Raw genomic sequence first — 25,887 nt, 5'->3', positions numbered from 1 at the left:
TGTTTACCAAGGGCCTCTGCTGGTAAAATAAGCTTTATAATTAAAGCAACTGTGCTTCCTAAATGCATCACGTCGGAAATGTAAGGACCAATGGAATGAGCCTAGAAGATGGTTGCTTCTTAGATTATTAAGCAGGGTTAAGAATGCATTGCAGAATGGCCCTGATTTTCTTTTCCAGGATGTTGTACTTAAACAGAAGGACTGTGCCCCAGAGTTGTCCTGTTCTTTGCTGGAGAGAGATGATTTGGGCTAGGGACAGAAGTTGCGCATAAACTGGTTTAAGTGATCAGAAACTGGTTTAAACCTGTATCAGAACAGAAGCTCAGCACCCATAAACCAGTTTCAAAATGGCTGAAACTGGTTTAAGATAAACCTGGTTGAATGTAGTATCAGACTTAACTGATTTGGGTCGAACTTGTTTATGAAAGTTCTGTCCCAGATCCCTTCCTGGTTCAAGTTAAATAGTCCCTCAGCATCCCAGCATGTTTTGCAGCCCTGGGCTGGGCTGTCTGCTCCAGAGAGCAGGGCTGGCCTGGCCCCTCTGTTTCCTAGCTGGAGCAGTGAGGGGTGTCCAATAAGGCAGCAGTGGGGGTGGGGGAAAACCCAGCTGGGGATGCAGCCCAGTCTACAGGGTGGGGACTCCCCCTGGCAAACTCCAGCTGGGGTCTAGGGCCAGGGAGGGGGATTAAACACCCTTTCCCCCACTCAAACTTACTGTTGGCTGCAACTGTGGACTACAAATCTCAGAGGCATCTGGAAGCAAGAAGAGGAAGTGCTAAGCAACCCTGCAGAGTCCTGCAGTTGTAAATCTGGACTGCAAATCCCAGGGACCTTTGGGGGGCAGGGGAGGGAGGGCAGCAGGAAGGGGAAGTGAACACAGCCAGAGAGCTGTGCTGTGGCACCCCCTTACGTCTGGCCTGAGCCACTGCAGGCATGTGGCTGCATTTCCTGAATCAAGGGTAAATGACTGTTCACTTCTGTTTCAATTTAATCTGTGCAGCTTAGACTAACCTGCAAAGACTGAATTGATTCAGCCTTGGGCTTTTTGACCATCTGTACGTAGCTTTGAAGACAGTGGTCAATCAAACTAGTTAGCAGACACAAACATCAGCACCCCATGATAGATCTGAACGGAGGTGGGGTGAAGAATAGAAGAGGGATGCATGGTGAAAGTAGGCATTGGTTTAGTTTTTCTTCCATCTACCAAGAAATTGGTCTCTTTCCTGCTGATGTGTTTATTCTCACAGTCCTCCTGCAATGTAACTTCTCTAGAAAAATTCTGACTAAAGAAATGCAACTTTGTAAACATTTTGCTGAATGTTTTAAATGTTAATGAACCAAGGTGAAGCTCCTGCTGTGGGCAGCCTACAGATAGCTGCAGAGTGTAAACACCACAGAGGAAGTGGAATTATGTGGGATAGTGCAAGGCAGTATAATTAGTAGTAATGGGGCGGGATTGCCAAAGGGAATATGTAGACTGATTGTCAGGAAATGGTTCTCAACAGTGACTAGTCTGGGGAAGAGTCTCCCAAATGCTTGAGGTATCATGGTGATAGAAAAGGTTCTTCTAAAGAAGAGGCATGCAATAACAGGAAGAGGAGCTATGTTGTCACCCACTGGGCCTCTTCCACTTCTGAATTCTGTGGATCTGATCCTGATCTCACTTAAGTGTAAATGAGATTGTAGAATGAAGGAGCTTGGTTGAAAGAATGAGGCATTGTTCAACTTGTGGAAAAGATTATGAAGGACATGGAAGCAGTCTTAAAATATCTGAAAGGCTGTCCTAAAGAAGAGAGATCATACCTTTTTTTTCTGTTGCTGGAGAGAGTGGACAAGTAGCAATGGCTTGAAGTTGCGGCCAAGTAGGTTTAGACTGGGTACGAGAAAAAATGTCTTCACTATTAGAAGAGCAAGGCGGGGGAATGGATTGAATAGGGAAGTTGTGGAACCTCCATCCTTGGAGGTGTTCAAGACAAGGTTGGGAAAGCACTGGTCAGGGCTGATCCAGGAGTCCCTATGCGTGGAGGGTGGAGAGAGCAACAGGCAGGTTCCTGCAAGGGGACTGGAAGAGATGTGCTGCATAAACTAGGTGGATGTGGAGGAGGACCATGCTCAGCAGCAGGAGAATGAAGCAGAGCTTCACAACAGGCTTAGTTTCAAAAGACAAGTAAAGGAGCTGAGTTAAGTTTATGGAAGGACTAGAGAAGGGGGAGACCTGGTTGTCCGATAGGAGGGCGCAGTGTATGGAGTTATGCTCGCTGAGCTCAGGTTGAAGAACAGAAATTCTCTTCAACCTGGGAGCGAGAGTTTAATAGAGAGCTTGTTTTTTCTGACGGTTCTGGGCTTTGCTGCTTGCCACGTGGGGCCAAGACAGATTTTTTTCCCCTTGCTGTTGCTACAAGTATTGGGGGGTTTTTCGCCTTCCTCAGAAGCACTGGGTGTTGGCTGCAGCCAAGGCTGGGGATTTTATGGGAGTGTGCCAGTCCTCCTGCTGGGATAAAAGCCCAGAGCTTCCTGTTAGAGGATCTCACTCCTCCACTCAGGATCAGACCACTCATCATATTTGGGATCAAGAAGAAATTTTACTCCACAGTCACATTAGTATGAACAATGGGGATTTTTGCCTTCCTTTGTGGCAGGGGATGTGGATCTCTTCCTTGGACCTCTTGTGTGCAAAAGGTCCTTGCAGTGGTGGGACACTGAGAGCCCTTGTTCCCCTGCTTTACTTGTGGCAGGGTAGGGTGCTTTCTGGTGCCTTTGGGCAATATGCCTTATGTAACAGTGTTGTGTAGTTGTAGTGGTAGGTTAGGCAACAGCTTGTAGGGGATAGTTTGGGATGCTCCTGCCCTAAGTAGAGGGTTGGACTAGATGACCTCCAGAGGTCCCTTCCAGCCCTACTTTTCTACAATTCTGTGATATTTTATGACTATTTTATAGAGGGCTCTTTGTTGTAGGAGAAATAAAGGGCCTGCCTTCTCCCAAGTGCAGCTGAGGGGGTTGCCAGATTGTGTCAGAGAAGAAAAATGAACCAATATACTTAATACACTCAATTTTTAAAGGTGGAACCTAGACATAGAAAACAGATTGCATTGCAGTCTATATTAAGAAACAGATCTTATTCCCAGATCTGTGCTGCCATTGCTGATGGTACAGGGACAAGAAATAAATGCAGAAAATGAGGTCAGTCAGTTAAAAAATCAGGGTTTGATAAATGGGGGGGTTGTGATAGTTATTGTACCTGCTGTATTATAAATGTGCACACTCTCAAAGCTTTGTAAAACACGGGCAAGAGCAGGGTTCCCATCCTGAAGAACTCACAAGGCCAGCTTGATGCCACAAACAGTTTATCATAACGGCTATATTGCCAAGCAGACTAACGCAAGAAATGGTTATCCAGTTCCATGGAAGATTTTGATTCTGCAAAACCAAAGGGTGCCTATACACGTGCAGCAGGGAGGCTGCTCCAATGTGCTGAGCACATGATTTATTGAGTTTTCTTGAGCGTATACTTCAGCAGACTCCAGCATCACGTGCATCAGCATCTGTGTGCTGAAAAATGGTGGGGGGCACTTTCACTACAGCTCATTCAAGTGTCTAATTCAAGGGTGGGCAATTATTTTGGGCAGAGGGCCACTTACTGAGTTTTGGCAAGCCATTGAGGGCTGCATGACAGGCAACCAGGGGCAGATTAATATAAATTTTCTAAATTTTTTAGGGGCTCTGCGGGCCAGATAGAATAGCCTGGTGGGCCGCATCCAGCCCCCAGGCCACATTTGGCCACCCCGGTCTAATTAAAGCCCCTGCGCCCCGACTCCTGGATCAGGTGTATGAATGCCCACAGTCTCTCGGAGAGACCTCACAACAGAATAGTAGCTGATTTAGTGGTCCCAGCCCTCATCTGGGCTGTGGGAGACCAGGGTATTGCTTCCTACCAAGGTCTGAAATCTCCCACATCCTAAATGGAGGCCATGACTTTAGCTCAATGAAGATTGAATTGTTTGTCCCATGCTGAACAGCTGCAGCAGAAAGGATTGAGACATAAACCCATAAGCTGGTTGGAGACCGATGTAACCACTGGCCTACTGAGTGTTTTCAGATGGGGTCCCTGCCTCTGGTTTTGACTAGGTGCTCCATTCCAGTGCGTAGTACTACATGTACATTCCTACAGTATTTTCTTTTGCTGTTGATGATGATCATTTTGGAGTAGAAATTCCTTGACCAGCTCTGCCAGCCAGTTCTCTTAGTGCAGATGCAACTTATGTGACAAAAAGTTGCTTTTTCATTATTGCTTATATTGGTTCCCTAAGAGAAATAAGCTATTGTGACAACAGCACTTCTATGGTGATATAACTGTATTTATATGGGAGCTTCTGGCAGTGTAGCAATATTGTCAAAAATCACTCCCATGAACAGGCATTGCTATCTTTATGCAGGTTTCTAGTTGGCATCTGGCAAATGCTGAGACCATGTAACCTGATAATGATACTGGGCCCTGGAGAGGTCTCTGAAAGGCTGTTATCAGCTGCTTTTCCCAATGGGAGTCTCTTCACTTTCAGCCTGTGCCTGTCTCCCTTACCCTCTGAGGAGAGGTGATCAGAATTTGGCTCTTTGTTTCTGGACAGTGCAAGCCCAGGGGAAAGTCCATTTATTCTGCCAGCTTAACAAACCTCTCTAGCAAGTGCTGCACTGCTTTCAACATGAAAACATCATGGCTTGTATAGTTTGTTTTTCTTACACCATATTGGACTGTCAATATTGTCTGTCTCCTTGTTTCTTTACTGGTAAGTAAGCATGTAGCTTCAGTGCTCATCTAGGAGGCCTGAGCTGGGAGGACAGAAACTCATTGGACAGGTGCTAGCTTTAGTTTAGTGATCCCTGAAGGCTGTGCTGTGAAAAATGATGCTTTATCACAGGCGTGGGTGAAATATGGCCTGCGGGCCAGATCCAGCCCATGGAGGGTCCCTTGGTCCCACCTGGCCCAGGTGCCATCCATCCTGGCATGTCTTGCCAGTCGCTGGGCATGCAGGACGCATGGGGCAGCCCTGCAGCTGGACTGCCTTTCTGGGAAGCCCAGGTGTCAGCGGTTGGCTCCTTCCAGCTGCCACCACAGCTGGCCCCAGCACCCGCAGTACTGGTGGAGACCCATGTGCACAGCCCTGATCCCGCTCCACCCCACACATACTCCAGACTTGGCCTGGTAGAGCGGACCAGCTCCGGGCCAGCTGGACCCCAATGGACAGCCCCAATCTGGCCCACCCTACACCTGCTCTGGACTGGCCTGCCCATGCTGAGCGGCAGCAGCAGAGGTGGTGGCTGGGCAGAAGCTGCTGCGTGGCGTGGGGGAAAAGGAGCACGTGCCCCCCAGTGCTGCCAGGCCCTTGCTTCAGCCACACAGAGCCTGCACCTGGGCTGCCTTGTGGTTTCTTTGCACTGCCACTGCTGCCCCGCTGAGTGCCCCGGAGGTGGCGGCAGTGGCAGCGGAGAGGAGCGGCGGGGCAGCCCGTGCACAGGCTCTGGATAGCTGCAGCAAGGAGGGCTCGGCAGCAGCGCAGGGGAGGAGCTGCTTTTCCCTTGTGCCAAGCAGCCGCTTCTGCCCGACTGCTGTTGCTGCTCATTATGGGTGGGTGAGTCTGGAGCGGGCACAGGGTGGGCTGGGTCAGGGCTGCATGTGCAGGCCCACTTGTACCGTGGGGCTGGGGCCAGTAGTGGCAGCAGCCAAAAGAAGCTGCTGCCCCTGCCTGGGCTGCCTATAAAGGCAGGGTGGGCTGGGGGTTGTGGACTGTTGGCAGTGGCACGTTGGCTCCAGGCTGCTTTGGGGGTGGGGGGAAGGGGTGCTGACTGGCCAGCAGCAGCTCCCCAGAACTTCCTGTGTGGTCTGTGGGCAAAACTGCTCACCCCTGCTTTATCAGCATCACATCTGGCCCGTGGAGCTATGTTATCCAGCCCATGGGACTGTCTGTGGGTCCAGGAATTCGGTAGCAGGGGAGTAGTGGCAATTAACAGTTCATTGTCACTGCTCCCCCCGCTGCCAAATTTCCAAACTGTGTGTGGTGGGATTGGGCCTCGGGAGGATTAGGTACTAACTGTGTCGGCCCTGTGTAGCAGGATCAGGCCCTTGGACTGGATCCAGCCTGTGAACTGACTGGGCACCTCTCCTCCAGCCCCTGGGGCCAAAAGGTTGGGCGTCACTGCATACATCTTGCATGCACGTGTGCACGCATATGAGCACACACACACGTGCATGGACATGCACACGTGCACACCCCCTGCCCCCTTTTCAGGTGTAAGAGTGCCACCAATTTTAGCCCAGAAAAAGTGTGCCCCAAGTATCCAATGTTTGGGAAGCATCGCTTTAGTTACCGCTGCATAACTGATCACTCTACCAGAGTCAACAAAGGTACTCTGGATTTTTGTAGGGGTAACAGAAAGCAAAGTCTGGTCTTTGAAATATTATCCAGATAATAATAGCAGCTAACCAATACTTAATTCAGTAGAGATATGTTAGGCCTTTCTGTTTCCCATAACAATTAGCTGAATGAATAAATAGCTGCCTGCCCTCATGAACATAAAATCTAATATGCAATTAAAATGAAAGGCTTTCCTTTGGAGGGTGCGGGGTGCTACAAGATAAAATTATAGGAGGGCTAGATATGAAAGCATTGTTTCTTCATGTATTTAGAAATTAGGATAATTAGAAGCAGCAAAACATAGAGCCTGCCTTTTGAAAGGGGGAAGCAATTTGGAACCCCCCTGCTAAGATCTATGTCATTAGGAAGACCACAAGAGCAGGCTTAGGCATGTAGTGTATAGAAGGCTAATTGAGAGCACCCACTTAGATTTCCTTAATAAAATAGTGAGCATTCATTAAATAGGGACAGGAAACTCTGAGTTTGGTACTTCTGCCTTATTACTATAACAGTGGTTTCTGTACACCCCTGCTGAGATTAGGGCCCCTAGGCTCTGTACAAAATAAGAAACCAGCCCCACCCAGAGAAATGCATAAAGTGCCAGAAGTCCAGGCAGCATCCAGGTTAAGCTGACCCTGGCTGCCAGTGGCCTAACTACCCCCAGCTTGCCCAAGTTGCCTGTATGGGCATGGCTGGCTACTTTTAAGTAGCAGCTCTTTCAGAGCCCAGCAGGCTACTCAAACAGGGCAAATCTTGGCGTGCTGACTCCTTGTTTCTAGTCCCTGTCTTGGATTCCTGGCTCACTGTTTCCTGGGCCCTGCTTGTTGGCTTGCTGGCTCCATCCTGGTTCCTGACTTTAGCCATGACCCCTTGTGCTCCACAGTTCAGCCCAGATCCCCGTTCCCTGAAGTCAGAAGGGCTAGAAGCCTACTTTCTTTTTCACCTCCCTGTCCGGGGAAGACGCCTGCCTAATCTGCACAGAGCAACCCTGTCACAGAAGGACTCCACCCGCTACCTCCCCTGTGTAAAATGAAGTTTCTTTTCTACCTAGGAGAACTTTTACAATCTTTGAATTCTCCTCTGCCTGAAAAAGGGTATGTGTACCTGAAAGCTTACAAAGGACGATTTTTTTGTCTTTTTTTTTTTTTTTTTTGCTATTATTTGGTCTAATAAAAGATCTCACCTCTGACCCAAGAGTTTTGTTTATCTCTCTTCCTTAGACCACCACGGCTATAACATATACCCCAGAACCCTCCTTTTATTATTTTTTTTAAATGAAAACTTTGATTCTCATATAATTACCTGACATTTGGCATTTTGCTGTATGGCAAATGCCAAATATCAGGAGAGTAAACTGTGGAAGTTGGTGTCTGAAAAGCTATTGAGAAGCAAAAGCTGTTCTTAGTAAAAAGAACAGACTTTGCTTTTCAGTCTCGTGCATGCAGATCATGAGTTCCAGAAATTAAAAGTCATGTTTATTATATCAGTCAGTAAACACAGCCCCTCTTCTATAACTGTCCTGGAGCCCAATTCATCAAGAATTGGTGGCAGCCACAGTATAAATTCTTATCGGCTGCTGAAGCCAAAATAATTTTGAGTATTGATTTCCATGTCTAAGTTAAACACAGATGGCAGCGTAAAGAGGTCTCGAGCAGTACATGTGTCCTTGTAAAGTTATTGGGCGTTACGAAGGTGAAGCATCTTTAGGAAGTGGGCCATCTTGGTTTAGGCCCCGAACCATGTGTTTTGAAGCCTGCTTGTTGATACCTAAGTGTCTCCAGATGGTTTTCACATATATGCTATGATTGCTTTAGTTCTGATCCATATGAATAAGCACGTACAGTTGTGCTATAGTTGACTTGGTTCTGCATTTGTTTGCAATTGCTATACTTTCCTGGTGTATTTTTGCATTATTTTGCATCCAGTGCTGTAATTAACAGCAACTTGTAGGCAGTTCTTTGGGTTTCCTAATTGGACAATTTAATAGCTAAGAATCAGGGCATGTGAAGATGCAGCCATTCCATCACACGCTGTGACCTTGGTCTTTGTCACTAATCACAAAGTGATTGTCAATAATCACTTTGTGATTAGTGACAAACTAATGTACGTCAAGCCGTTTCTTGGATGAAAACCTTCCAAAGATAAGTCCTGGTACTACAGTAAGTGAGGTGGATGACTTAGTATGTGGCACTGCTTCCTGCTGTACCCATAGGACTGCTGCTTGGCTCAGTGCTCCTGAACACACCATCTGTCTGAAGTGTCATGAAACTTGGATCCTGACGGCCCACAATTATTTTACAGAAATTCAGCTATTAACCTTAGTGCGTTGGCCACGTTCCAGGGGGCTAATAACTTTCTACTTATCTATGTTCTCCTTTTGTTTCAGTTGGAGACCATAAAGTTGTTTGTTTCTTGGAGTATTATTGCACAGATCTAATGGCCACCATATTTCCTCCCCAGAAGTGTCTGCATTCTGTTGGTGAGGTGCAAAATGGGATTTGGCTGTATGCCCACTGAACTAAGCTGGGAGTTGTCATTCACTTTGGGTTTGGTATAGTAATTCTGCAAGACACTTTGCTTATGAAAGTTGCTATATAAAACCAGTCAGCTAAAAGGAATTAGTGCGTCCTTTCAATTGAGTTCATAGGTAGAAATACCAGTTGGATACTTCTTAGTTCATTGACCTGATTTTTTTTTTTTTTCTTTTTTTTCTTTTCTGTTGTTTGCCATTTAGCTGGAGAAATCAGTGTTGTGGCCCAATGACTCATCTGTCCAACTTTCCATTCGTGGAGTTTTGCACTGCCTTAATTCTTAGGTGAGAAGCGTGTGCATGTGGCTGTGCGGCTTACTAACCTTTTTAGGTTTCTCTGTTTGAAGCTCCCATTGAACTTGGGTACAGCAAAGTCATGTGTCACGGACTAAAAAATTGTTGAGTTCCATGATTGTTTCCCTAAAGATGCCTGTGTAAAATCATGATGCCCTTCCTCAACAAGATTAAATTAAATGGCAAAGCGTTGTTGTATGGCCAAGATTTCACGCATGCGTCCTTCCTGTTACTCTATTGTGTACTATCTTGAAACTACACAGATATCACAGCAGGAGCTTCACTTTATATGGTGTCCATCTTCCTCCCTTATGGTTAAATGTCTGCTTACTCTCAATAATTCCCATAGTCTCAATAATACCCATAGTCCTAGCCTTTTAAAAGCAAGAATGCCTGGAAATAATTGCCTTGCAGGCAAACATAGTGCAGACATGAAAGTGTGAAGGGGTACACAGATGGTATTGCTTTTTTTACTTTGGAGGGTAGTGTACCTAGGTTAAGGTTGATATAACTTGATGAAGAGAAGGTTTGCTAATACTTTTTAACAAGCGCTAGAGCAGAGATGCTTAAGAGATGGAAGAGAAAAATAGGGGCTGTGTCTCGTTTGAGTGCATGGGATACTTTCAGGAACATAGGATAGAAGTGGTCAGATTTGTCTCTGGTGAAACCTCTTAATGTATTAATTCCAGTTGAGCTGAAGATGAACCTGTTCATGCCGTTTTGCAAATGATAAAGAAAACCCCCAAAACAAAACATCATTTTGAAAGGGACAACACAAATTAGGAACTTTGCCAATAAATAAACCATTGGTTTGCATCATCTGGGAACTCGGCCCAATGATTTCTCTGTCTCATTGAGCTGATCATAAATCCCTTTCCTGGTGTCTTTTTCCAAGTTTTGTAGAAAAGGCCTGCCTTGTTTTCCTGTCTCTAAAGCATTTAGAATGCTCTTTGGTGCTGAATAAATATAAAACACTCCTGGGATTTTTCTCCGTTTTCTTCAGCAATTTCACTCTAAGAACTTAAAAAAAGCCAAAGTCAGCATGCTGAACCATGTGAATCACTTAAACTGAGGCATCACATTTTTCCTTCTCTTGTAAAGTAATTTGCTCTTGAAATGTTTATAAACTTGCAGCTGCATTACCGTAACGGGATGTGGTTAGCTTTGGGAAGTGTATGATAATCTGTATTCCTTCTGACTCAAAGAGTTTTAATTCAATTTTAGTATCATGTCTGAGGTGATGAATTTCAGTCAGGTACCTAGTCAATAAGCGTTGGGGGAAGATAGATTGAGATGGGTAAAAGCAATGTGTCATCAAATGACAGGTTTTCCCCTCCACCCCACCACAATGTCAAGGACATGAAGGAAGACGTAAATTAGTTTGATTTAACGTAGCCGTAGAATAACTTTTCAGTAGGTGACTTTGAATTTACTTGGAAACAATGCAATCTATCCAAAGAGACTTTTGGCACTGGGACCATCATTGCAAGAGAAGTAGTATCAGAAATCTGAGGAAGAAGTCAACTCTAGGCATCAGCATCACCTGCAGAGGATGTTTTGCCTGGTTGATAGGGTACTTGAGGTTTTCTTTTGATGCTAAAGAGCGTGCAAGAAGGCGGACTGTAATGGTGCTAGCCAGGTCCAGTTCGCCGCTTTGCACAAATATGTTTTGTAACCTTGGGCAAGTCACTTGGGGCAAGATCCTCTTTCAACTGTTAGGCAGATGAGTGGATTTACCTACCTAAGTATGACCCTGTTCGGGCCATTGAAAAGCTGTTAATTCAACAGGTGGGTGAGTCCTCCCTGCCCCTCATTGCTTTTCTCTGACTTAGCCTTGAAGTGAAGATGACAGTGTGTTTTAAAAAGAAGATTCTTTAAGTCAGTGGTGCTCAGCCTCCAACCCAGAAGCCAAAGGCTGCCCATGGAGTCATTGCATCTGGTTCCGCACAGGTCCAGAAATGTGGTGTTGGGGGAGCAGTCGCCATTAATACGGCCACCCCATCCCCTTCCAAACTGACCAACCCCAAGCCCCACGGGCCCTGGGAGCCAGGCCAGGCCATGCTCTCCCCCCCACCTTTCCTTGTGGGGGCAGGTTGGGCCTGGGGTCATGCCCCCTCCTCCCCTACAGGGTTGGGTGAAAGCCCCTCTTCCCCCCCTCTAGGGCCAGGCTCAGGCCGTGCAGCCCCCCAGCCCCTCCGCCTGGCCGGATGGTGGCTGCCATTCCAGCTGTGGGCACTGGATTGGACCCACCATCCAGGCTGTGGTTGGACCATCCAGCCTGCCACAGGAAAAGGTTGAGCACCGCTGCATTAAGGGGTTTTCAGGGACTCTACCAGGGTGGCATTACTTCTGGTCCTCAGACTTTTTGTGTCGGAGTTACAGCTGGGGGTAGTAATACATCCCTGTCTCTCAGAGGTCTTGTGAGGACAGACACATTACGTGATATCAGGTGCTTATGGGTATGAGAGTACTTCAGAGGACACTAAACTGAAAAATAATAAAAAATGATTTACGGTAGATAACTTTCCAACCAGTCTACTCCTGTAATAGTTATGTGTTTATATAGGGACATCCTGTAAACAGCAGTAAAATATATCTAGCTCTGGGGTGAAACAGGGATCATTTTGATTGTCTCACAATGGTATCCAAAACTGAGTTTTGTAGCTGAGTTTTATTAAGTAGGTTGTCATTTATTTTAAAGAAAATGTGGTTGGGAGAGACATAATTTAGTCCACCTTTACTTTAGCAAAGCCCTTGGGCATGTGCTTAAGTTCCAGTGTTTTTGGAGGCATTTCAGCACCTGCTTAAAAGCTTTGAGGGTTTGGGGCTCTAGTTGTACTGGTGAGAAAAGTACAACTACTTGCATCTCGGTTTTCTGCTCCCTGTCTTGTGGATCTGCTGCTCTGCTTTCTGCTCCCTGGCCTATCTGTCTGTCCCTTCTTGGTCTGCAGTGTGCCACACACAGAAGCTACCTTGGCCACTTGCACCAAAGGTTGGCCAGCCCTGAGCTAGTACACAGATCCTTGCCTGGGCCCGGGAGGTGGGTCATGTCCCAACAAATATCAGGGGACTGTGACCACCCTGCCCTTCCCACATTGCTAATATCTGGTTAAGTGGAGTCAGGTGGAGAGGACTGTGGGATGGAAAATACAACTAACAGCATCAAAATGCTCCTATTTCTAAAGTGCTTTGAGATCCTTAAATGGGAGAGATTAGGTGGGAAATACTATTGATAAGTCTAATAACATTACACAGTGGGAGGTCTGTCCTCATGCCACCCCTGGCATTAAACATCTTTGATACTGAAAGAAGAAACTGCCTAATTCAAACTGATTTTCATCTTGCATTAGACTTACCCACTGGTTTTCAGTTCACGGTGTACCACATGTTTTGATCTGCATTTCCCTTTCACTTACAAACCTGCTGTTCTATTTTTTTTTCATTTAAAATGATTAATAGTTGAGTTTTGAACAGGGGTGAGTGCAAATGTAATACATGCTAGGATAGTTTTTAAAATGAGATTTTTCTTAATAAGTACCTGCAGATGTGGGTATTTAAATTCATGAACCAGTTATTTAGATGAGTAGTTACCTAGTCTGAGCACACGGACATGGCACCTATGTGTGCAAACGGGCATACACATAAAATTAGATGCTTTAAAAGCAATTCTACAGTGCTGCTTTATCTCTAAGGATCAGCTGACATAACCTGTGGATCAAGGACCTCAACAAGTTTTTGCTTCATGTGCCCTACAACAAGGTGTGTGGACCAACTAGCTCCTCACTGTAAAGTCATTCCAGTACGTTGTTCTTCCAGGGTTTTTTTCACTCAGCAGTTTTTAAGAGATGGAAATGCAACTGCCAGACATGTAGGTGTTCACTTAGAAAGTTTTCTGTATCTGCTCAGCACCTTCATTGAGCCATAGAAGGGTAACCGTTGTTAAAATGAAGTTGAAAGTCTCATAGCCTTGTAATACCAAGCAAGTCTGGGCTTTACATGTTGGGGTGAGCTGTTCAAAGCACTCCTGAGCCTTTAGCTATGTAGTAATTTTAATGGAAGATGTTTCTATTGTGGCTTTGAAAATCTTGGCTAGCAAACATATCTAAGTGGTGTATACAGGCAGTCCTCGACTTAGTGTTTCGAGTTACAATGTTTTGCGCTTGCAACACTTATAAATTGACACCCTGCTTCAACTTTATGACGTCAGTTTTGACTTTACAACGCTTGAGCCGATGCCACGCCAGCGAACAGGTTCGCTGCATCACTCATCTCCCTGGAGAGCATCTGTCCAAACTTCCTTGGACACTTTTTCTTTAAGAAAGCAGATGGGACTCCAGAAAAACCTGCAGCCAAGACTCCGGAGAAGACTCCAGCCAAGAACCCTTCAAAAAGTCCAGTCACCTCAAAGAAGTCCTTCCAAATCAATATGATGGCTATTTACAATATAAATAAATTCATGTAGCTATATTACTCATCTATAATTGATCGAGTACAAAATTCTGGGGTGTTTTTAGCGAAAGTAGGGTATCAGGCTTTGGTTCAGGAACCAATCCCCCGTTTATAACATTGCTTCTTATAAGAAAATTGGTTCTGAGTTGCAACATTTTGACTTAAGACGCAGTTTTCAGGAACCATTTGTGTCGTAAGTCCGAGGACTGCCTGTACTCACCTCCTGCTCTGGCTGGATCTGGACTCTGAAGCTCCTTGCAGGCTGGATCCAGCCCAGGCTGGCTCCAGTGGCGGTGACAGTAGCTTCAGATCCTGCTGCCAACACGTGTTTTGTGCTGGGGCAGAACCCCCAGCTCAGGCATAGGGCACAGGGTGGCAACAGCCCCAGGGCTGGGCCTGGCGCTGGGCATCTGGCAGCAGCAGTGAGGCTGGCAGCTGAGGAACTGGGGCCACTGTGATGGGCAGAGGAAACAAAGGGTCACCACCTTGATTGCTTCCTGCTGCCAATTGCCGTATCAGCCAGGGAAAGGCCTCTCTCCCAGCCACGCTCCCCAGCTTCTGGTGACCCGACGGTAGCCTCTCAGGCCAGATACAGTAGCTTTATGGACCAGATCTGGGCCGCATGCTGTATGTTTGACATCCCTGATCTAAGATATGCAGTCCTGAATAATTAGGCTTGCTTCAGAGACAGCTGTCTCGATTGCTGCGCGGCTCTGAAATGTTTCTGTGGGAAGAGGGAGAATGGCTCCAAAACAGCAGTGCTAAATCTTTCCTGGGTGGTGGGGCTGGATGGGCAGTGCCCGGTCAGTCCATGTGCTGGATCTGTGGCTGGTGGCCCAAGTCGGGTTCCTGGAGTGGGGTGGTGAGTCTCAGTCCAGCCACGTGGAGCGTGAGAGACAGCTTGGCCCTGATCCAGTTGCATGGAGAAAGGAGACTTGGCCCAGTCCCAATCTAGCTGCACAGGGAGAGGGGCATAGCCGGGCCCTGATCTTGCTGTTATGGAGGGAGGCAGCAGGAAAGGGTGGCAGTAGTAGTGGCCACTGATCCCCCGCCACCAAATTTCTGTGGGGAGCCCCATAGGCCAGATGCAATGGCTCTGTAGGCTGCATTGCACTACAGGCTGGAGGTTGAGCACCCCTCCTCTAAAAGAATTGCATATAAAACATTAGGCCATGTTAGACTGGGAAGGGTGCTCCTTGAGGCTGTGATCTGAGGCTAGATTTCCTGCGTGACCCTGAGCCAGTTACTGTCCTTTAACTCCACGTATATCACATGGAAAGACATTGGGGCTTGAGAAGAATAACAAATATATTAGTTTTTGTGAAGCACCTGTGCACAGTGGCAGTGGGACCAAAGAAGAAAGGAGAAATTTGGCCTTTAGATGCATTGTTGCAAATAGAAATTCAGTGTGACATATATATACTTTGCTTACACTTTTCCAGGAAGCAGAAGCAATTTCGTTTATCCCGGTCTTAGCTTAATGCACGCTCCTGGGTAAAGTGGAATTACTCCTGTTTAATGCGAGTCCAAATCAAGCCCCTCTTCCCCAGCAGCTTTTGTTCTCATCCTTACCTAGTAAGTTTAAGAATAAAATTTGAGGGAGAAGGGAAGTTTTCCTGTCTCTCTCAGTGCTGGAGTTAGTCAAGCCAAGAAATTCTGGGAACAGAAGCCGTGTTCTGAATAGGAAAAGGCCTAACATATGCATACCCTGAAGAGAGCTGAGAAACCTCTTATGCCATCTGTGGAATTATTTTTCTGGGTAAACCCCCATCTCACTGCTTCTGTCAAGCTGGGTGTTGTGCCTATAAATTACTCCTTCCTCCTGACAGAACATGTTGCTGTCTTAGCTGAAAATGTCAAAGTCATTTTGCTGTCTTAACTGAAAATGTCAAAGTCATCAAACTAGGGGGAGAATGACCATTGTCCGAGGAGAAAAAATACATGGGAGAAAATGGAGCCAGTTCAGAAATTATTCCCTCCCTTTCCCTCTCCCTAAACAAGACATCATTAAAAAATTGATGGAAATGGAAAATTTTAGATTGGGCTGATTTTGGGGAGGCAACATTTTCCAGCAACTCAAAGTGTTGTTTTGTCAGGACGAGAAACTGTAAACCTTTACTCAGCCCATCAAGCGATCCCGTGGGGAGAAACGAGCCCTCTCCTTTTGTTCCTGTTTTGCAAGGTGCTGTATATAAGCTGTTAGAGCATTGCTGTATGTGCCAAGTACTGCTCCTGGCGCATTTTTGAGGCCAATCCCAAGAGCTTCTTTAGACTCATAGAAATTGAGGTTTGGGAGGGACCTCTGGACGTCATCTAGTCCAACCCCCTGCTCAATACAGGACCAGCCCCACCAAGAGCATCCCGTCCAGGGTTTTGTCAAGCTGGGCCATGCCAGAAGCAAGCCCCACGACATTTGTTTCAGCAGGTGGCATGTTAACAGTGGGGGTGAGTCGCGAGGACTTGTTTCCCAGTGGGGGGGCTTAGGATCAGCGTGGAGGTAGTATAGATGCACCCTAAGACTCCCTGAAGAAGTGGTATCTTACCTGTTTTGCGAGTGATCAACATCCCTGCTTCTTGACCTTGACTCTGGCACCAAATCCCTTTTCCTTGGTGCAGTCACTTCAGGTAGCAGTTTCTGCAGGAGAAGCAAATGCTGCCTCTGAGGAAGGCTGGAGCCAGCAGAATGCATGCGATTGAACTGGGGTGAAGTGGCTGTGGTGCGAGGAACGTCTGCTTCCCACGGGACAGGCTGGCAGATAAGAAAGCTAGGGTGCAGAAGATTGCTGCATAGAGATCACCAATGGCCCTTGCACATAGGAGAGCCTTGGTGGTGATGGTGATGGTGGTGGGGGTCACTTTTATAAGATGCACTGATCTAACTAATGCAACATAAACTACTGCCCCATAGCATTAAAGAGGATGGATGCTCTAGGTAGTGGACGTGACCCGAAGGTCACCGCCTTCCAGCCACAACCACAGTCACAATCACTGAATTGATTCCACCAAAACCGAGGCATTTCTCAGGTTGTATATATAGTTCTTTAGCAGGAGCATCGTACTCCCAGTGAATTCCTAGCAGTCCCATAGAGACTCCACCAGTCAACCCCTCTTAAGTGCAAGGATGCATCTTATTCTTATGCAGAAGTCTTCTAGATAATTGTTCCAGTGTCCCAGGGATCTGGGCCACATTTTTATACATGTTTTGTTCTGGATGTATAAACATCTACTAAAGAGAACTGTTCGGTGTGATTTTTCTCCATCCCCATGAGTCGATGCATATAGTTTGCATTGATGGTTGAGTAGAATGGGAGCTGCTTCAGCATCTCTATCTGGCTGTGTTCTGTGATCACTTCCTGATGTTGGAGAAAACAGGAAGACCCTGCACATACAATTTTTATCATTACCAGTAGCTCTGTGCAGTGTTTATGCTGCTATTATGTCAGACCATCTCTCTCAGGACTTGGCTGCTCGCATTAGCAGTGACTACTGAAAAATGACCTGGACTAAAATAACTAAATTTGCTAAGGAAGCCGCTAAGAACTTGGGGTCATGTCCGCTGTCTAGAGCATCCATCCTCTTTAATGCTATAGGGTAGTAGTTTATGCTGCATTAGTTAGATCAATGCATCTTATAAACGTTTGTGTGCTGTGGCTGGGGGTAAGTGGGGATTGGAGTGATGGATTGAAATGCCTCTTGACTATTCTGGGATTGAGACGGAGACAGCTTGAAGCAAAAGCTCAGAATTCAAGAGGGCTGGCCTTTCCTGATCCTATTCTACTTGCAAGAACTCTTTGCTTAGAAGCACTAGTCTTAATAACAAGTAACACCTTAAAGTGTATATATAGTTTCTCTTCCCCAGCTGCACAAGTAAGTGTACTCATCAATGCACAGGGATATCCTCATCCACCACTGAAATGAAGCCACCACTGAAATGAAGCCACCTGCAAGGTAAAACTTAAAAGCTGTGTAACGGCACCCAGCAATACCACACAGTAGCACATTAAGGCAGAAAATGAAGAGCAGCAGCATATAGGAACAGAAATGCAGAGAGCATGTAGGTAGACTGAACAAAGCTGACACCATGGGAAACATTTTTTAACTTGGGTGCTGAAACTCAGTCCCTATATAAGCTTATAAATAAGTGGCTTGGTTTTCAGAGAGTCTGAATAATTGTTTGCAACACCAGTAAATGGTGATGCTTCAGGTGAGGCACTCGGGCATGAACATTTCAGCCAAGAAATAGCACATCACAGGGGATATTTAATATCTCTTGCAGCACTGTGCAGCCTAACCCTATGCCCCATGCATGTGAGGGCCTAGAGATTGTCTAATGTCATCCCTGCAGCATCTTGCAGAAGTCTTCAAGGTAAGTGTTGACTTCCCCAATCTTATTTAATTTAATCAGTCTGACAGGTGCTAAAGCTATAAAAATGCTCTCATCTTTCAATTCTGTCCTGCCTTTCAAGGTGTCAGGGCACAAGGAAAACTGTAGCTGTTGAGCGAAGTAGTTTCCAGCTTTTCATGATGAAAGAAAAGAAAATGATAAATGAGTTAATACTCTGCTTGTCGCAGGTTTATTTGCCAACCTTGCTGTTCATATGTATTTCTGCAGGCCTCTGATAATATTGTATCTGAATATTGTATTTGTTCTCTTATAGTTAAGCAAATCTGGTGTCACCTCTCTCGTGTTTTTCTTCTTCTCCATTCTTTTGATGTTGTACATGTGTACCAGTAGCAGCAATGCTTTAAAAATATGTATACTGTACTTGGTGCCATACACTAAGCTGGTTGGGGCTATACTTTTAGGGATATAAGTTTGCAAAGCAGCACATAGTTCTGATCCTACTCCCCAACATGGAGATCTCATTTATTTTTATATTTGGCAATGCCCCCCCTTTTTGCAGGCATGGCTATGGTTGCTATTATAATTATGGTAGTGCTTAAAGGTGCCATGTTAGAGATTGGGACTATTGCATAAAGCAACATTGATGCAAAAGGTACAAGACTCAGGAGAGACTGGAAGGTTTAGCAGTTATTTTTTTTCAGTGATTCTGAGTGCTCTGAACAGCAGCCTCTGAGTCCGCTGTGCACTGCAAATACAGCCTGATTAAGCAGCTCCATCCTGGGGTTGCAGGAGCTAGGCTGGACTGTTCCTACCTTTCCTCCTCTCCTGGATATCAGAGCTGCAGTAGGAAATACAGTATGCCAGGGGCCATGGTCACTGCCTCCTGTGTTCAGTGTCTTCCTGCTGAGAACATGCAGGGTAGAGGAGGAGGAAGCTGTCTTCCAAGAATGCAAAAGTGAGGAGGAAGATTATCCGGATGGTCTCACTGCCCTTGCCCTGGACAGATAATGCCCAGTGGATAAATGGGGGCTGGGCCATGAAGGGGATTGCTCCATGTAGAAGCTCCACCCAGTTGTTGGTGAAGTCGGATGCTGCGGAGTGAGCGAGTCTGGGGACTGCAAGAAGGGCATGGGAGGGCAGCTGAATATTGCCCTGCATCTGCCACATGAGTCCTCTCTGAGACTGGCCAAGGTTCACAGGTGTTCACCACCTGCGCACCTGATTTTCTGGGTACCTACTTGGAGAACCCAGATGTTTGATTTGCAGAAGGGCTGAACACTCCTACTTGCAGCTGAAGTTGGAGGGAACTGTATTCAGAACAAATGTGCTATAAAATTGCTCGGTAAACTGAAAATCTAGTCCGGGGGTAGGCAACTTTTTTGGCCAGAGTGCTGAAAAAACCACAATGCTGCCCTTGGAGGGGCCGGAGTGCTGGCATGCCAGAAAAACAAAGCTGGGGGGGAGGGGGTGTACGTGGCAGAATGCACCGCATATTAGTATATTTAATAATCGTAAATGTTGCCTTTGCTGTTGTGTTTTCCTTTTTTGTTGAGCATGTTGCAATGAGTGAGAGAGAAAAAAGAGACAAATATAAGAGAAAGAGGAGAGAGAAAAAGAAAAAGGAGAGCAGAGAGACAACCAGACACACACACTCACACAGAGAACCACATGCAAACACAGAGAATCAGAACACACCCAGAACAGACATGTGCACACAAACAGCCAGAACCAGACACACGTGTGTGCACCGACAGAGGCAGACAAACGCACAGAACCAGCTGCACGGGTCCACGGAGCTGGGCTCCTGGGCCACTGGACAAAGTCCAACCTGATAATGCCGTGGTCCTGCCAGAGCCTCTGTGATTCGCCGGGGAGCCAGGCTGCAGTGCAGCTGGCCGTGGCCTCGGCCTGGAGCCTGCCCATCAGCCCAACCACTCACCCACCCTGCACAGCTAAGCCTGCAAAAGGTTTGGTGCTCCTGGCAAGGGGCAGTGCCACCCTCATCCTGGTGGGGGGCTGGGCTGAGGCTGGGCTCGGAGCAAGTGGGAGTCAGGCGGGCTCAGCTGCAAGCCGTGCTGCAAGCAGCAGCTACCAGAGCCTGGACCGACTGCAACCGGGAGGCTGCAAACAGCTGCTCCGGACTCCAACATCAGCTGCATACCAGCAGGTGCACACATGGGGATAGGGCCTGAGGCATCACAGTCCTCCCGCTGTCCGCTCTGAGGTGCACATGCAGTCACTGCTGGCATGGAGCTGATGCCAGGGCCGTGGAGCCTGCTGCACCTGCCCAGAGCCCAGGCTGGCTACAAACAGCTGCGCCGGGCTCCAGAGCCCAGTCACCAGCTCTGTGCCGGCAGGTGGAGAGGCCGGGGTTGCGCTGCCTCAGGGCCCTCCCCCACCGTCTGCTCTGAGGCGCACGTGCACCCGCCAGTACGGTGCCAATGCTGGATCCTGAAGCAGATGTTTGCAGCCTCCTGGCTGCAGCCGGCCCAGGCTCTGGTTAGTTGCAGCCAGCCACGGAGCCCGGGCTGCTCCCAGCAGGGCTTGCAGCCACCCAGCTGCCTGCTGGGAGCAGCCCGAGCTTCGTGGCTGGCAGCAGCTGCCTAGAGCCAGGCTGGCGGTGGCGTGCCAAGCAAAATGGCCTTGTGTGCTGTGCTCGGCACACATGCCGGGGGTTGCTGACCCCTGTTGTAGTCCGTGGCACCTCAGATATGGCCTCCAAATTTAGCAGATACTTCTGATGTTAATGTCTTTCCATCTCCTTGTCTTCGCAAGAAGAAGAATGATACAAGGAGATGGAAGATAAACTAACATATGTAAAGTAGTCAGATACTGTAGCGGTGAGCCCCAAGGAAAAGCCCACGGGGAAATGAATAATTCTGTATTCAGAGCAGAGCTTGAGGTTATCACATACCAGACTTGTGGCCAGTATTGAGCAATGAGGATAAATGAAATATCGAGTGGCTGCTTCTGTCGCTGAATGAGGCGAGACTTCTGTGGAACGAGTTGCATGCAGTCATGTGAACAAAGAGTCGTAACGCAGACTTACATAGGAGCCAAATGAAGCTTACTTGGGCACCCTTAATTCTGCCATATCTTGACTTTTGAATTCTTGACCCTGCGGCCTTACTGTTCCTTTAAAATCAGTTTTGGTTGGCATGTGTAATGACAGAAGATTAATTGGTCCTAAAAGATAATTCACAGAATCCCCTTAATGCTTCTTCACAAGATATTGTACTTCCCATGAGACAAACTTTGGTGAGAAGCAGCATTTTTCCTTTTTCGTGGTGTCACTACATGACCCATGCAGTAACGAACACTGAAATACGCCAGTCCATCTCTGTTTGCGCCAGTTGAGATTCCCCATCAGCCTCCAACCCCCGTTCATAATTCTGTCATCAAGGTTGAGCTTTGCCATGGGAAGCATCTAGAGAAAGTTAAACAAGCAAAATGAAGAACTCAGAAAAAATAAGCAACTTGCATCATGGAAATTTGTGTCCTGCAGTGCGCTAACAGCATACCAGCGTATTGATGAATTGCCAAGAAGGAGTTAGGGAGCTTTGTAAACACTCCAGATACTCATCCAGATATGGATTCCTCTCTAAAAATGAGATCTTTTCTTCTGAAGGATCTTGAGGAAAGCATTGCGTTTCTTTGCAGTGGTTCCCTTAATTCAGTCGGTCTCCTCTGAGTAAACCGCAGCTTTATGTAAATAGTGTCTAGTGTGTTATCTTCAGGTTTTTATTCCTCCGTGACTGCCCTGTTACATGAGCCAGTATCACTGTAGTATCCGAGTGAACGAGTCAGACTTTAGCCTTTGTTTTAAGTCTGATTGCAGAACCTACAATAACCACAGTAGATGTAGCGTCGCAGAATACGAATCGGGATTTTGACTGATAACTGGATGTGTCTGCAAAATCCATGGGAAGCCAAGCAACTTTCAGACCATGTTTGGAGCTAATAGAGTCTTAAACGTTCTGCTATTAACTATGAGATCTTTTTCAATACATACGGATTAGACAATCGACAGGATAGCTGTCTTTAGCAGGTATTTTTAAAATCATCTGAGGCTGGAAAGACAGGAAGAATATACTCTAATGACTTCATTATTAAATCATCCAGTTTCTTATATAGGTCCAGTTACACTGTCATCAGACTGCTTCCCTTATGATATTCATTAAATGCCATTTAAAAATGACACTGAATATGCATTTTAGCTGCAGAATGGGAGACGTCCTATGTATGCATAGGAATATAAAAAACATATAAGAAAAACAAGGGGGGCATAGTCACCTGTATATGCGAACAGTGATCAGAGTTACAAAAGATACGAACTGGACCAAATGTATCCCCACGCTTCAGAAGTTTCACAAGCTCATCCTGGCTGCCTTTGGTTAAACTTACTTTTGCTCCAGCTACTCTCTTAAATCACACCTGCAGGAACGATGCGCTGCCCTCAATTCTTGTGCTCTCAGTATTTTTAGAGTGAGCTGCTAAGCGTACTGAGTATACAGGGCTTTTTGCTTCATGCTGATTCTTGCGTGAAGGAGACCCCCACGTTGAATAAGTGCTGGAGTTTTAAAACATCATCTCATCGGTATGATCCGATCACCTTTCTGAGTCATGTTTCAGGGGCGCAAGAATTTCTTTTTTTAAATTCCCAACTGGCTTGTACATTCTGGCCTGTGGGCAAAAAGAAGATTCTGGTGCTAGGTATATATTTTTTTCTTTTTCCTCCAAGCCCTTCAAGGAGGGTGTGTGTCATTTGGCTATCTGAGGGCGGTACTGGGAAACTGAAGAGTATACGGGCCAGGAATGTATCTTTGCGTGGCATGGAGCAGACTGTTGCCATCCCAATCATAAACCTCTGTGACCCTGACATGCCATCCTCCAGCTGACAAAGCAGAAGGCTGGGATGGTCCAGCTTAAGTGATGTGTCCCCTACCCATTGAATTGAAGTGGCAGCCATGGGCTATGTTGTAACACTATTTAGCCTCCCCTTGCAACAGTGTGCATTTTGTGTCTAAATATTATGTCAGATTATGAGCTTGGCATCTGAATCTTGAACCTTCCAGGTATCTCATGTTTTATGGAAGTATGTTGCTAAAAAAAAAAAAAAGCCACAAAAGGTTGTTTCTGTATGGTAGCTCTTTCTCCAGAAACTTTTTCTTTGGGGGCAGAGGGAGTCTTTCTTATAGTTTTAATTGGATGCGACCGAGAGAGCTGTGTGGAGCACATCACTGCAGTGCACTGATAAAAGTCTCTCCAGAATCATTTAATCTGTATTAATTTGCACTCGTTTGAACTAGGGCTGTTCATTATGGTGAACAATGAGCAGCTGGAAGCGTGTCATGCCTTATGGGATGAGAGTGGCTGGACAAGTATAGATTTGCACACATTCTATTTTTTGCTCCTAGTGAAAATAATGAAAAGGCTTCAGTGGAAAATACGTGCGAGAGGAAGAGAGCTCTCTAACCTTCCAGTCTCACATCTTCCTTTATCTAAACAAGCTGAAGCCTGCCAATTAGAACAGGAGATGAAAATAAGCTTCACAATTAGAGTAGTGCATTTTAATTAGCTGCCGTTCATGTGGTAACTGAATTGATGTCACCTTAAGCAACCGTCTTGGTTTGACTTTGAAAGGCTGATATTTTTAATTGGGGAATCTCCAGTTGGGTGCCTGTCACCATCTGGCTGTAAACAGATCCAGCAAGTTTTTGCATTCATTCAGCAGGTAAATATTTCGTATGACAAGCATATGCAATTGTTGAGTATTTTTAGAAACCGATGACCAGCTCCTCAGTTGATGTAAATCAGTGTAGCTCTGTTGAAGCCAATGAGACTATGCCAGTGTGTGCCAGGTGAGGATATGACCCCGCGTGTGTTATCTGTACTGAAGAACAGCCATCCGGCTTTAAGAAAAAGTCTGAATGTGGTGGTGCCGTAACCTATAGAAAAAATACTGAAAGTTTTGTTGCTCTAATTAACTTCCATCTTAATACATAGACCCTGATGCAGGTTTCATTGACACCAGTGTAACTTGAGTGGTTATTCTTGAATTACCACTCTTCAGATTACATTAGAGTTAGGTCCATATGGGGTGAGAGGTGAGGTCTGTGGAAGCCTTTCACTGTCCTTCCGGGATCAGGCCCGGTTCCCAAGAAACACATACATATGTTACGTACTTTCTCCAGCCTGGCAGCGAGGAATGTCTTAGAACAATCATTCCCTTTCTTCGTGTCTTTCCCGAGCCAGGTTTAGCCTTGTCAGAACATTTTTGCTGAGAAGGATTCCAGTTCCTGCAAGTGAATCCCCTTTCTGTTATTTTTAACATCAAGATGTCTTTTATCCTGGCTGGAGGACAACATCCCTGTCTCCTGTAGCTGCTTGAACTGCAGAAATTAGTGGTTATTAAAAGAAGTCCCACTGTAAAGTAGGACGATCACCTGTGTTGCAGTTTTAAATTCACTTTCTTATTGATTTCTGCTTTGTCCGCAACCCACATCTAATTAGAAGTATTTGATCAGTTAAAAATAGGTTTTCAAGCAGTCATTTTGCAAAAGGTTCGTGCATTATGAAACCACATACCTAATAATGTAGCATAACTGAAGTCTTGCATGGCATATCCTTTCAAAATGAGTGCTCTGTTTTTCATACTGGCATCTTTTATTCCTTTGAATTGTGTTGTATTCTCTGCTCCCTGCTGTGGAGACAGAAGTAGGTTGCACATTAAATGTAAAGACGTTTGCTGTTTCTGGCTTTGACACCAAGCCTCGTTCAGGATCCTCCATCCCGCACTCCCACTGGATCCCATTTCGGGGCTCTTCCATGTCTTGCAGTAGGCGAGCATGTTATTCCTGCTGGCGAGCGCATGAATACAGCTACCCTCCAAAGAAGGAAGGAGTGTTGTTCAGGGGTTAGAGCAGGGACTGAGCATCAGGGCAGCTGGATTGTTTCTGTTCCTGGCATGACTTGCTTGATACCATTCCCACTGAAATCAATAGGAAGGTTTTAAGGACTCCTAGACAAATCACTCAGTAAAGCCAATCAAAGAGCACAGCATAGTTGGGCTGGAGATTTGAAGGCTAGAGTGGCAAAGTGATGGGTGGAGCTCATACTAAGAACGCTTTCACAGTGCTAGTTCAACCATAGCTAATTATAAAGGGATGCTGGGAGTTCAGGAGATGTAACAGCACCAGTGCTCAGTGGACTTCTGGAGTCCAGGCTTTGAACCTCTGCATGATCCTCGTCACGATTTTCTCTTCTGGTGGCAGGGGCAGATTCTCTGCCCAGTCTGCTGAAGGGACTGGTGTGCAGGATTCCCCAGCTGGTGTAGGGCCAGTAGAGCTGGTTCCTCTGGGCTTGTCTACACTGTGGCGCTGGTGATGGATCCTGACAAGGATGGGGCTGAACCTCCCTCCTGCCCCTGCCATGTCTGTGGGCTCACTCCAACCTCAAGGGCTGCTCTGGATTTGTCCTTCTGTGTCTCCTCTCGAGTCCCCAATATTCGGTGCGTCTTCCTGGGAACAAACCTGAGTTGTCTTGTTGGTAAACTATGTTTGGGGCATGTTGGCAGGCGGACCAGGCATGCTCGCTGGGACCTGCCACTGCTGCAGTGTAGACAAGGCCTGTGCTACGCTCCCTTCTGCACCTAGCAGGGGGCAGCATCTGGGGCATAGCGCAGTCTGGCTCTTCTCAGCCGGTGGAGAGTGCCTTAGGGGACTGTTGCCAGCTGGGGCATGGCAGAACAGCCCCTACGTGCACTAAACTGTCTCCAAAGACTTCTGGGCCAATGCGAAAGCCGTAGCCCTGTCCTAAATGGGATTCAGCAGGGAATCCAGCCCTCGCTCCCTTCCAGCCTT

Source organism: Crocodylus porosus, unplaced genomic scaffold (assembly GCF_001723895.1).
Source record: "Crocodylus porosus isolate Cpor-Errol unplaced genomic scaffold, CroPor_comp1, whole genome shotgun sequence".
In the NCBI taxonomy this organism is placed as follows: domain Eukaryota; kingdom Metazoa; phylum Chordata; order Crocodylia; family Crocodylidae; genus Crocodylus; species Crocodylus porosus.
The sequence above is the reverse complement of the archived record's forward strand: the minus strand, read 5'-3'. Positions refer to the sequence as shown.